We start from the raw sequence: 13,491 nt of genomic DNA, 5'->3' as shown, positions 1-13,491 counted from the left end.
CGGCTGCCTCCAAAGTCCTGTTTGCAAACACTCCCGCCCGCTGTTCATGCCAGGCTCGCACAATGCTCCCAAGCCCGTGAGGAAAGCGCTTCAGGGTGGTGCTCTCTCCGGGCCCTTGCCCCTGAGCCTGGGGGCAAGGCAGGGTGTCCACACTCCCAGGACAAGGCAGAACCACATGCACACGTCTGATCTGCCCCCTGCACCGGCAGAGAGCTCGGGGGAGCCAGAGTCTGTCAGGCAGCTGCTGGGCTGGCCGCCTGTGTGGGAAGGGGCAGAGCCAACCTAGGGGCAAGTTGGGCCTCTTGCTCTCCCTGCTGCCCTGAGGCTGCTGGGCCAAAAAGGTTTTGGGCATCCAGCCCCTTGCTGGTCCCTTCCCTCTGACCAGGCCCTCTGAGCTCCAGCACCTTGCAGTGTGGAGACAGCCCCTGCCAGCAACCTCCTCTCCAAGGAGGCCTCAACCGAGGCCTAGGCCCAGGGGAAAGGCACCAGCGGGGATGAGCCTGGGGAGGCGCCCGGGCATGTCTGGACCCAGTCCCCGCAGCCTGCCCCTTGGTGGGGCAGTACCCCCGGAGGCCAGGAAGGTCTCGGCAAGGCTGCCAGGGGCAGGGACACTGCTGGGTCCTGCCCCTGGCCTGTGGGGCGTCTGAGCACAACCGGCACTCTCCCGCTGGAAGACCTCCCCGTCTGCCTCGAAAGGCCGGTTTGCAAGCACTCCCGCCCGCTGTTCCCGCCAGGCACGCACAACGCTCCCAAGGCCAGGAGAAAAGCGCTTCGGGGTGTTGCTCTCTCCGGGCCCTTGCCCCTGAGCCTGGGGTCCAGGCAGTGGGTCCACACTCCCAGACCAAGGCAGAACCACATGCACACGTCTGTTCCTGACCCCTGCACCGGCAGAGAGCTCGGGGGAGCCAGAGTCTGTCAGGCAGCTGCTGGGTTGGCTGCCTGTGTGGGAAGGGGCAGAGCCGACCTAGGGGCAAGTTGGGCCTCTTGCTCTCCCTGCTGCCCTGAGGCTGCTGGGCCAAAGAGGTCTTGGGCATCCAGCCCCTTGCTGGTCCCTTCCCTCTGACGAGGCCCTCTGAGCTCCAGCACCTTGCAGTGTGGAGACAGCCCCTGCCAGCAACCTCCTCTCCAAGGAGGCATCAACCGAGGCCTATGCCCAGGGGAAAGGCACCAGCGGGGATGAGCCTGGGGAGGCGCCCGGGCATGTCTGGACCCAGTCCCCGCAGCCTGCCCCTTGGTGGGGCAGTACCCCCGGAGGCCAGGAAGGTCTGGGCAAGGCTGGCCAGGGGCAGGGGACCTGCTGGGTCCTGCCCCTGGCCTGTGAGGCTTCTGAGCACAACCGGCCCTCTCCCACTGGAAGACCTCCACGGCTGCCTCCAAAGTCCTGTTTGCAAACACTCCCGCCCGCTGTTCACGCCAGGCTCGCACAATGCTCCCAAGCCCGTGAGAAAAGCGCTTCGGGGTGGTGCTCTCTCCGGGCCCTTGCCCCTGAGCCTGGGGGCAAGGCAGGGGGAACACACTCCCAGGCCAAGGCAGAACCACATGTCCACGTCTGTTCCTGTCCCCTGCACCGGCAGAGAGCTTGGGGGAGCCAGAGTCTGTCAGGCAGCTGCTGGGTTGGCCGCCTGTGTGGGAAGGGGCAGAGCCGCCCTAGGGGCAAGTTGGGCCTCTTGCTCTCCCTGCTGCCCTGAGGCTGCTGGGCCAAAGACGTCTTGGGCATCCAGCCCCTTACTGGTCCCTTCCCTCTGACGAGGCCCTCTGAGCTCCAGCACCTTGCAGTGTGGAGACAGCCCCTGCCAGCAACCTCCTCTCCAAGGAGGCCTCAACCGAGGCCTAGGCCCAGGGGAAAGGCACCAGCGGGGATGAGCCTGGGGAGGCGCCCGGGCATGTCTGGACACAGGCCCCGCAGCCTGCCCCTTGGTGGGGCAGTACCCCCGGAGGCCAGGAAGGTCTGGGCAAGGCTGGCCAGGGGCAGGGGCCCTGCTGGGTCCTGCCCCTGGCCTGTGGGGCCTCTGAGCACAACCGGCCCTCTCCCACTGGAAGACCTCCCCGGCTGCCTCCAAAGGCCGGTTTGCAAGCGCTCCCGCCCACTGTTCCCAGCAGGCGTGCACAATGCTCCCAAGCCCGGGAGAAAAGCGCTTCAGGGTGGTGCTCTCTCCGGGCCCTTTACCCTGAGCCTGGGGGCCAGGCAGGGGGTCCACACTCCCAGGCCAAGGCAGAACGATATGCACACGTCTGTTCCTGCCCCATGCACCGGCAGAGAGCTCGGGGGAGCCAGTGTCTGTCAGGCAGCTGCTGGGCTGGCCGCCTGTGTGGGACGGGGCAGAGCCGACCTAGGGGCAAGTTGGGCCTCTTGCTCTCCCTGCTGCCCTGAGGCTGCTGGGTCAAAGAGGTCTTGGGCATCCAGCCCTTTGCTGGTGCCTTCCCTCTGACGAGGCCCTCTGAGCTCCAGCACCTTGCAGTGTGGAGACAGCCCCTGCCAGCAACCTCCTCTCCAATGAGGCCTCAACCGAGGCCTAGGCCTAGGGGAAAGACACCAGCGGGGATGAGCCTGGGGAGGCGCCCGGGCATGTCTGGACCCAGTCCCCGCAGCCTGCCCCTTGGTGGGGCAGTACCCCCGGAGGCCAGGAGGGTCTGGGCAAGGCTGCCAGGGGCAGGGACACTGCTGGGTCCTGCCCCTGGCCTGTGGGGCGTCTGAGCACAACCGGCCCTCTCCCGCTGGAAGACCTCCCCGGCTGCCTCCAAAGGCCGGTTTGCAAGCACTCCCGCCCGCTGTTCCCGCCAGGCACGCACAATGCTCCCAAGCCCGGGAGAAAAGCGCTTCGGGGTGGTGCTCTCTCCGGGCCCTTGCCCCTGAGCCTGGGGGCCAGGCAGGGGGAACACACTCCCAGGCCAAGGCAGAAAGACATGCACACGTCTGTTCCTGCCCCCTACACCGGCAGAGAGTTCGGGGGAGCCAGAGACTGCCAGGCTGCTGCTGGGCTGGCTGCCTGTGTGGGACGGGGTAGAGCCGACCTAGGGGCAAGTTGGGCCTCTTGCTCTCCCTGCTGCCCTGAGGCTGCTGGGTCAAAGAGGTCTTGGGCATCCAGCCCTTTGCTGGTCTTTTCCCTCTGACGAGGCCCTCTGAGCTCCAGCACCTTGCAGTGTGCAGACAGCCCCTGCCGGCAACCTCCTCTCCAAGGAGGCCTCAAGCGAGGCCTAGGCCCAGGGGAAAGGCACCAGCGGGGATGAGCCTGGGGAGGCGCCCGGGCATGTCTGGACCCAGGCCCCGCAGCCTGCCCCTTGGTGGGCTAGTACCCCCGGAGTCCAGGAAGGTCTGGGCAAGGCTGCCAGAGGCAGGGACACTGCTGGGTCCTGCCCCTGGCCTGTGGGGCCTCTGAGAACAACTGGCACTCTCCCGCTGGAAGACCTCCCCGGCTGCCTCCAAAGGCTGGTTTGCAAGCACTCAATCCCGCTGTTCACGCCAGCTGCGGACCATGCTCCCAAGCCCGGGAGAAAAGCATTTTGGGGTGGTGCTCACTCCTGGCTTTGGAAGACCTCCCCGGCTGCCTCCAAGGCCGGTTTGCAAGCACTTCTGCCTGCTGTTCCCGCCACCCGCGCACAATGCTCCCAAGCCCGGGAGAAAAGCGTTTCGGGGTGGTGTTCTCTCTGGACCCAAGAAAGACCTCCCGGGCTGCCCCCAAATGCCGGTTTGCAAGCACTCCCACTCACTGTTCCCGCCATCCGTGCAAATGCTCCAAGCCCAGGAGAAAAGCCCTTCAGGGTGGTGCTCTCTCCCGGCCCTTGGAAGACCTCCCCGGCTGCCTCCAAAGGCTGGATTTCAAGTACTCCCTCCCGCTGTCCCGCCAGCCGCACACAATGCTCCCAATCACGGGAGAAAAGCGCTTCGGGGTGGTGCTCTCTACGGGCCCTTGGAAGACCTCCCCGTTTGTCTCCAAAGGCCGGTTTGCAAGCACTCATGCCCGCTGTTCCCGCCAGCCGCGCACAATGCTCCCAAGCCTAGGAGAAAAGCGCTTCGGGGTGGTGCTCTCTCCCGGCCCTTGGAAGACCTCCCCGGCTGCCTCCAAAGGCCGGTTTGCAAGCACTCAATCCCGCTGTTCCCGCCAGCCGCGCACAATGCTCCCAAGCCCGGGAGAAAAGCGCTTCGGGGTGGTGCTCTCTCCCGGCCCTTGGAAGACCTCCCCGGCTGCCTCCAAAGGCTGGTTTTCAAGAACTCCCTCCCGCTGACCCGCCAGCCGCACACAATGCTCCCAAGCCCGGGAGAAAAGCATTTTGAGGTGGTCTCTCTCCGGGCCCTTGGAAGACTCCCCGGCTGCCTCTAAAGGCCGGTTTGCAAGCACTCATGTCCTCTGTTCCCGACAGCCGCGAACAATGCTCCCAATTCCGTGAGAAAAGTGCTTCGGGATGGTGCTCTCTCCGGGCCCTTGGAAGACCTCCCAAGCTGCCTCCAAAGGCCGGTTTGCAAGCACTCCCGCCCGCTGTTCCCGCCAGCCTCGCACAATGCTCCCAAGCCCGGGAGAAAAGCGCTTCGGGGTGGTGTTCTCTCCGTGCCAATGGAGGACCTCCCTGGCTGCCCCGAAAGGCCAGTTTGCAAGCACTCCCACTCGCTGTTCCCGCCAGCCACGCACAATCCTCCAAAACCCCGGAGAAAAGCGCTTCGGGGTGGTGTTCTCTCCGTGCCCATGGAAGACCTCCCGGGGTGCCCCCAAAGGCCGGTTTGGAAGCACTCCCACTCGCTGTTCCCGCCATCCGCGCACAATGCTCCCAAGCCCGGGAGAAAAGCATTTTGGGGTGGTGCTCACACCGGGCCCTGGAAGACCTCCCCGGCTGCCTCCAAAGGACGGTTTTCAAGCACTCCTGCCTGCTGTTCCCGCCACCCGCGCACAATGCTCCCAAGACCGGGAGAAAAGCGCTTCGGGGTGGTGCTCTCTACAGGCCCTTGGAAGACGTCCTCGGCTGCCTCCAAAGGCCGGTTTGCAAGGACTCCTTCCTGCTGTTCCCGCCATCCGCGCACAATGCTCCCAAGCCCGGGAGAAAAGCATTTTGGGGTGGTGCTCACACCGGGCCCTGGAAGACCTCCCCGGCTGCCTCCAAAGGACGGTTTTCAAGCACTCCTGCCTGCTGTTCCCGCCACCCGCGCAGAATGCTCCCAAGCCCGGGAGAAAATCGCTTCGGGGTGGTGCTCTCTACAGGCCCTTGGAAGACCTCCCCGGCAGCCTCCAAAGGCCGGTTTGCAAGGACTCCTTCCTGCTGTTCCCGCCAGCCACGCACAAAGCTCCCAAGCCCGGGAGAAAAGCTTTTTGGGGTGGTGCTCACACCGGGCCCTGGAAGACCTCCCCGGCTGCCTCCAAAGGACGGTTTTCAAGCACTCCTGCCTGCTGTTCCCGCCACCCGCGCAGAATGCTCCCAAGCCCGGGAGAAAAGCGCTTCGGGGTGGTGCTCTCTACAGGCCCTTGGAAGACCTCCCCGGCTGCCTCCAAAGGCCGGTTTGCAAGGACTCCTTCCTGCTGTTCCCGCCAGCCACGCACAATGCTCCCAAGCCCGGGAGAAAAGCATTTTGGGGTGGTGCTCACTCCGGGCCCTTGGAAGACCTCCCCGGCTGCCTCCAATGGCCAGTTTGCAAGCACTCATGTCCGCTGTTCCCACCAGCCGCGCACAATGCTCCCAAGCCCGGGAGAAAAGCTTTTTGGGGTGGTGCTCACACCGGGCCCTGGAAGACCTCCCCGGCTGCCTCCAAAGGCCAGTTTTCAAGTACTCCTGCCTGCTGTTCCCGCCACCTGCGCACAATGCTCCCAAGCCCGGGAGAAAAGCGCTTCGGGGTGGTGCTCTCTACAGGCCCTTGGAAGACGTCCCCGGCTGCCTCCAAAGGCCGGTTTGCAAGGACTCCTTCCTGCTGTTCCCGCCAGCCACGCACAATGCTCCCAAGCCCGGGAGAGAAGCATTTTGGGGTGGTGCTCTCTACAGGCCCTTGGAAGACCTCCCCGGCTGCCTCCAGTGGCCAGTTTGCAAGCACTCATGCCCGCTGTTCCCACCAGCCGCGCACAATGCTCCCAAGCCCGGGAGAAAAGCTGTTTGGGGTGGTGCTCACACCGGGCCCTGGAAGACCTCCCGGGCTGCCTCCAAAGGCCGGTTTGCAAGCATTCATGTCCGTTGTTCCCGACAGCCGCGCACAATGCTCCCAAGCACGAGAGAAAAGCATTTTGGGGTGGTGATCAGTCCGGCCCTTGGAAGACCTCCCCGGCTGCCTCCAAAGGACAGTTTGCAAGCACTCATGCCCGCTGTTCCCGCCAGCCGCGCACAATGCTCCCAAGACCGTGAGAAAAGCGCTTCGGGGTGGTGTTCTCTCAGGGACCATGGAGGACCTCCCCGGCTGCCCCCAAAGGCCGGTTTGCAAGCATACCCACTCGCTGTTCCCGCCAGGCACACACAATGTTCCAAAACCCCGGAGAAAAGCGCTTCGGGGTGGTGGTCTCTCCGGGCCCCTGCCCCTGAGCCTGGGGGCCAGGCAGGGGATCCACAGTCCCAGGCCAAGGCAGAACCACATGCACACGTCTGTTCCTGCCCCCTCCACCGGCTGAGAGCTGGGGGGAGCCAGAGTCTGTCAGGCAGCTGCTGGGCTGGCCGCCTGTGTGGGAAGGGGCAGAGCCGACCTAGGGGCAAGTTGGGCCTCTTGCTCTCCCTGCTGCCCTGAGGCTGCTGGGCCAAAGACGTCTTGGGCATCCAGCCCTTTGCTGGTCCCTTCCCTCTGACGAGGCCCTCTGAGCTCCAGCTCCTTGCAGTGTGGAGACAGCACCTGCCAGCAATCTCCTCTCCAAGGAGGCCTCAACCGAGGCCTAGGCCCAGGGGAAAGGCACCAGCGGAGATGAGCCAGTGGAGGCGCCCGGGCATGTCTGGACCCAGTCCCCGCAGCCTGCCCCTTGGTGGGGCAGTACCCCCGGAGGCCAGGAAGGTCTGGGCAAGGCTGCGAGGGGCAGGGGCCCTGCTGGGTCGTGCCCCTGGCCTGTGGGGCGTCTGAGCACAACCGGCACTCTCCCGCTGGAAGACCTCCCCGTCTGCCTCCAAAGGCCGGTTTGCAAGCACTCCCGCCCGCTGTTCCCGCCAGGCACGCACAATGCTCCCAAGCCCGGGAGAAAAGCGCTTCGGGGTGGTGCTCTCTCCGGGCCCTTGCCCCTGAGCCTGGGGGCCAGGCAGTTGGAACACACTCCCAGGCCAATGCAGAACGACATGCACACGTCTGTTCCTGCCCCCTACACCGACAGAGAGCTCGGGGGAGCCAGAGTCTCTCAGGCAGGTGCTGGGCTGGCCGCCTGTGTGGGAAGGGGCAGAGCCGACCTAGGGGCAAGTTGGGCCTCTTGCTCTCCCTGCTGCCCTGAGGCTGCTGGGCCAAAGACGTCTTGGGCATCCAGCCCTTTGCTGGTCCCTTCCCTCTGACGAGGCCCTCTGAGCTCCAGCACCTTGCAGTGTGGAGACAGCACCTGCCAGCAATCTCCTCTCCAAGGAGGCCTCAACCGAGGCCTAGGCCCAGGGGAAAGGCACCAGCGGGGATGAGCCTGGGGAGGCGCCCGGGCATGTCTGGACCCAGTCCCCGCAGCCTGCCCCTTGGTGGGGCAGTACCCCTGGAGGCCAGGAAGGTCTGGGCACGGCTGACCAGGGGCAGGGGACCTGCTGGGTCCTGCCCCTGGCCTGTGGGGCCTCTGAGCACAACCGGCCCTCTCCCACTGGAAGACCTCCCCGGCTGCCTCCAAAGGCCGTTTTGCACGCACTCCCGCCCACTGTTCCCACCAAGCGCGCACAATGCTCCCAAGCCCGGGAGAAAAGCGTTTCGGGGTGGTGCTCTCTCCGGGCCCTTGCCCCTGAGCCTGGGGGCCAGGCAGGGGGTCCACACTCCCAGGCCAAGGCAGAACCACATGCACACGTCTGTTCCTGACCCCTGCACCGGCAGAGAGCTCGGGGGAGCCAGAGTCTGTCAGGCAGCTGCTGGGCTGGCCGCCTGTGTGGGAAGGGGCAGAGCCGACCTAGGGGCAAGTTGGGCCTCTTGCTCTCCCTGCTGCCCTGAGGCTGCTGGGCCAAAGAGGTCTTGGGCATCCAGCCCTTTGCTTGTCCCTTCCCTCTGACGAGGCCCTCTGAGCTCCAGCACCTTGCAGTGTGGAGACAGCCCCTGCCAGCAACCTCCTCTCCAAGGAGGCCTCAACCGAGACCTAGGACCAGGGGAAAGGCACCAGCGGGGATGAGCCTGGGGAGGCGCCCGGGCATGTCTGGACCCAGTCCCCGCAGCCTGCCCCTTGGTGGGGCAGTACCCCCGGAGGCCAGGAAGGTCTGGGAAAGGCTGGCCAGGGGCAGGGGACCTGATGGGTCCTGCCCCTGGCCTGTGGGGCCTCTGAGCACAACCCGCCCTCTCTCACTGGAAGACCTCCCCGGCTGCCTCCAAAGTCCTGTTTGCCAACACTCCCACCCGCTGTTCACGCCAGACTTGCACAATGCTCCCAAGCCCGGGAGAAAAGCGCTTCGGGGTGTTGCTCTCTCCGGGCCCTTGCCCCTGAGCCTGGGGGCAATGCATGGGGAACACACTCCCAGGCCAAGGCAGAACCACATGCCCACGTCTGTTCCTGTCCCCTGCACCGGCAGAGAGCTTGGGGGAGCCAGAGTCTGTCAGGCAGCTGCTGGGCTGGCCGCCTGTGTGGGAAGGGGCAGAGCCGACCTAGGGGCAAGTTGGGCCTCTTGCTCTCCCTGCTGCCCTGAGGCTGCTGGGCCAAAGAGGTCTTGGGCATCCAGCCCCTTGCTGGTCCCTTCCCTCTGACGAGGCCCTCTGAGCTCCAGCACCTTGCAGTGTGGAGACAGCCCCTGCCAGCAACATCCTCTCCAAGGAGGCCTCAACCGAGGCCTAGGCCCAGGGGAAAGGCACCAGCGGGGATGAGCCTGGGGAGGCGCCCGGGCATGTCTGGACCCAGTCCCCGCAGCCTGCCCCTTGGTGGGGCAGTACCCCCGGAGGCCAGGAAGATCTGGGCAAGGCTGGCCAGGGGCAGGGGCCCTGCTGGGTCCTCCCCATGGCCTCTGGGGCCTCTGAGCACAACCGGCCCTCTCCGACTGGAAGACCTCCCCGGCTGCCTCCAAAGGCCGGTTTGCAAGCACTCCCGCCCACTGTTCCCGCCAGGCGCGCACAATGCTCCCAAGCCCGGGAGAAAAGCGCTTCGGGGTGGTGCTCTCTCCGGGCCCTTGCCCCTGAGCCTGTGGGCAAGGCAGGGGGAACACACTCCCAGACCAAGGCAGAAACACATGCACACGTCTGTTCCTGTCCCCTGCACCGGCTGAGAGCTCGGGGGAGCCAGAGTCTCTCAGGCAGGTGCTTGGCTGGCCGCCTGTGTGGGAAGGGGCAGAGCCGACCTAGGGGCAAGTTGGGCCTCTTGCTCTCCCTGCTGCCCTGAGGCTGCTGTGCCAAAGAGGTCTTGGGCATCCAGCCCCTTGCTTGTCCCTTCCCTCTGACGAGGCCCTCTGAGCTCCAGCACCTTGCAGTGTGGAGACAGACCCTGCCAGCAACCTCCTCTCCAAAGAGGCCTCAACCGAGGCCTAGGCACAGGGGAAAGGCACCAGCGGGGATGAGCCAGTGGAGGCGCACGGGCATATCAGGACCCAGTCCCCGCAGCCTGCCCCTTGGTGGGGCAGTACCCCCGGAGGCCAGGAAGGTCTGGGCAAGGCTGGCCAGGGGCAGGGTCCCTGCTGGGTCCTGCCCCTGGCCTGTGGGGCCTCTGAGCACAACCGGCCCTCTCCCACTGGAAGACCTCCCCGGCTGCCTTCAAAGGCGGGTTTGCCAACACTCCCGCCCGCTGTTCCCGCCAGGCACGCACAACGCTCCCAAGGCCAGGAGAAAAGCGCTTCGGGGTGTTGCTCTCTCCGGGCCCTTGCCCCTGAGCCTGGGGTCCAGGCAGTGGGTCCACACTCCCAGACCAAGGCAGAACCACATGCACACGTCTGTTCCTGACCCCTGCACCGGCAGAGAGCTCGGGGGAGCCAGAGTCTATCAGGCAGCTGCTGGGCTGGCCGCCTGTGTGGGACGGGGCAGAGCCGACCTGGGGGCAAGTTGGGCCTCTTGCTCTCCCTGCTGCCCTGAGGCTGCTGGGCCAAAGAGATCTTGGGCATCCAGCCCATTGCTTGTCCCTTCCCTCTGACGAGGCCCTCTGAGCTCCAGCACCTTGCAGTGTGGAGACAGCCCCTGCCAGCAACCTCCTCTCCAAGGAGGCCTCAACCGAGGCCTAGGACCAGGGGAAAGGCACCAGCGGGGATGAGCCTGGGGAGGCGCCCGGGCATGTCTGGACCCAGTCCCCACAGCCTGCCCCTTGGTGGGGCAGTACCCCCGGAGGCCAGGAAGGTCTGGGCAAGGCTGGCCACGGGCAGGGGCCCTGCTGGGTCCTGCCCCTGGCCTGTGGGGCCTCTGAGCACAACCGGCCCTCTCCCACTGGAAGACTTCCCCGGCTGCCTACAAAGGCCGGTTTGCCAACACTCCCGCCCGCTTTTCCCGCCAGGCACGCACTATTCTCCCAAGCCCGGGAGAAAAGCGCTTGGGGGTGTTGCTCTCTCCGGGCCCTTGCCCGTGAGCGTGGGGGCGAGGCAGTGGGTCTACACTCCCAGACCAACGCAGAACCACATGCACACGTCTGTTCCTGACCCCTGCACCGCAGAGAGCTCTGGGGAGCCAGAGTCTGTCAGGCAGCTGCTGGGCTGGCCGCCTGTGTGGGAAGGGGCAGAGCCGACCTAGGGGCAAGTTGGGCCTCTTCCTCTCCCGGCTGCCCTGAGGCTGCTGGGCCAAAGAGGTCTTGGGCATCCAGCCCCTTGCTGGTCCTTTCCCTCTGACGAGGCCCTCTGAGCTCCAGCACCTTGCAGTGTGGAGACAGCCCCTGCCGGCAACCTCCTCTCCAAGGAGGCCTCAACCGAGGCCTAGGCCCAGGGGAAAGGCACCAGCGGGGATGAGCCTGGGGAGGCGCCCGGGCATGTCTGGACCCAGGCCCCGCAGCCTGCCCCTTGGTGGGGTAGTACCCCCGGAGGCCAGGAAGGTCTGGGCAAGGCTGCCAGAGGCAGGGACACTGCTGGGTCCTGCCCCTGGCCTGTGGGGCCTCTGAGAACAACTGGCACTCTCCCGCTGGAAGACCTCCCCGGCTGCCTCCAAAGGCTGGTTTGCAAGCACTCAATCCCGCTGTTCACGCCAGCTGCGGACAATGCTCCCAAGCCCGGGAGAAAAGCATTTTGGGGTGGTGCTCACTCCGGGCTTTGGAAGACCTCCCTGGCTGCCTCCAAGGCCGGTTTGCAAGCACTTCTGCCTGCTGTTCCCGCCACCCGCGCACAATGCTCCCAAGCCCGGGAGAAAAGCGTTTCGGGGTGGTGTTCTCTCTGGACCCAAGAAAGACCTCCCGGGCTGCCCCCAAATGCCGGTTTGCAAGCACTCCCACTCACTGTTCCCGCCATCCGTGCAAATGCTCCAAGCCCAGGAGAAAAGCCCTTCAGGGTGGTGCTCTCTCCCGGCCCTTGGAAGACCTCCCCGGCTGCCTCCAAAGGCTGGATTTCAAGTACTCCCTCCCGCTGTCCCGCCAGCCGCACACAATGCTCCCAATCACGGGAGAAAAGCGCTTCGGGGTGGTGCTCTCTACGGGCCCTTGGAAGACCTCCCCGTTTGTCTCCAAAGGCCGGTTTGCAAGCACTCATGCCCGCTGTTCCCGCCAGCCGCGCACAATGCTCCCAAGCCTAGGAGAAAAGCGCTTCGGGGTGGTGCTCTCTCCCGGCCCTTGGAAGACCTCCCCGGCTGCCTCCAAAGGCCGGTTTGCAAGCACTCAATCCCGCTGTTCCCGCCAGCCGCGCACAATGCTCCCAAGCCCGGGAGAAAAGCGCTTCGGGGTGGTGCTCTCTCCCGGCCCTTGGAAGACCTCCCCGGCTGCCTCCAAAGGCTGGTTTTCAAGAACTCCCTCCCGCTGACCCGCCAGCCGCACACAATGCTCCCAAGCCCGGGAGAAAAGCATTTTGAGGTGGTCTCTTTCCGGGCCCTTGGAAGACTCCCCGGCTGCCTCTAAAGGCCGGTTTGCAAGCACTCATGTCCTCTGTTCCCGACAGCCGCGAACAATGCTCCCAATTCCGTGAGAAAAGTGCTTCGGGATGGTGCTCTCTCCGGGCCCTTGGAAGACCTCCCAAGCTGCCTCCAAAGGCCGGTTTGCAAGCACTCCCGCCCGCTGTTCCCGCCAGCCTCGCACAATGCTCCCAAGCCCGGGAGAAAAGCGCTTCGGGGTGGTCTTCTCTCCGTGCCAATGGAGGACCTCCCTGGCTGCCCCCAAAGGCCGGTTTGCAAGCACTCCCACTCGCTGTTCCCGCCAGCCACGCACAATCCTCCAAAACCCCGGAGAAAAGCGCTTCGGGGTGGTGTTCTCTCCGTGCCCATGGAAGACCTCCCGGGGTGCCCCCAAAGGCCAGTTTGGAAGCACTCCCACTCGCTGTTCCCGCCATCCGCGCACAATGCTCCCAAGCCCGGGAGAAAAGCATTTTGGGGTGGTGCTCACACCGGGCCCTGGAAGACCTCCCCGGCTGCCTCCAAAGGACGGTTTTCAAGCACTCCTGCCTGCTGTTCCCGCCACCCGCGCACAATGCTCCCAAGACCGGGAGAAAAGCGCTTCGGGGTGGTGCTCTCTACAGGCCCTTGGAAGACCTCCCCGGCTGCCTCCAAAGGCCGGTTTGCAAGGACTCCTTCCTGCTGTTCCCGCCATCCACGCACAATGCTCCCAAGCCCGGGAGAAAAGCATTTTGGGGTGGTGCTCACACCGGGCCCTGGAAGACCTCCCCGGCTGCCTCCAAAGGACGGTTTTCAAGTACTCCTGCCTGCTGTTCCCGCCACCCGCGCAAAATGCTCCCAAGCCCGGGAGAAAAGCGCTTCGGGGTGGTGCTCTCTACAGGCCCTTGGAAGACCTCCCCGGCAGCCTCCAAAGGCCGGTTTGCAAGGACTCCTTCCTGCTGTTCCCGCCAGCCACGCACAATGCTCCCAAGCCCGGGAGAAAAGCTTTTTGGGGTGGTGCTCACACCGGGCCCTGGAAGACCTCCCCGGCTGCCTCCAAAGGACGGTTTTCAAGCACTCCTGCCTGCTGTTCCCGCCACCCGCGCACAATGCTCCCAAGCCCGGGAGAAAAGCGCTTCGGGGTGGTGCTCTCTACAGGCCCTTGGAAGACCTCCCCGGCTGCCTCCAAAGGCCGGTTTGCAAGGACTCCTTCCTGCTGTTCCCGCCAGCCACGCACAATGCTCCCAAGCCCGGGAGAAAAGCATTTTGGGGTGGTGCTCACTCCGGGCCCTTGGAAGACCTCCCCGGCTGCCTCCAATGGCCAGTTTGCAAGCACTCATGTCCGCTGTTCCCACCAGCCGCGCACAATGCTCCCAAGCCCGGGAGAAAAGCTTTTTGGGGTGGTGCTCACACCGGGCCCTGGAAGACCTCCCCGGCTGCCTCCAAAGGCCAGTTTTCAAGCACTCCTGCCT

This window comes from Dama dama, unplaced genomic scaffold (genome assembly GCF_033118175.1).
Source record: "Dama dama isolate Ldn47 unplaced genomic scaffold, ASM3311817v1 ptg000094l, whole genome shotgun sequence".
Taxonomy (NCBI): Eukaryota; Metazoa; Chordata; class Mammalia; order Artiodactyla; family Cervidae; genus Dama; species Dama dama.
Note: the sequence above shows the minus strand (reverse complement) of the source record.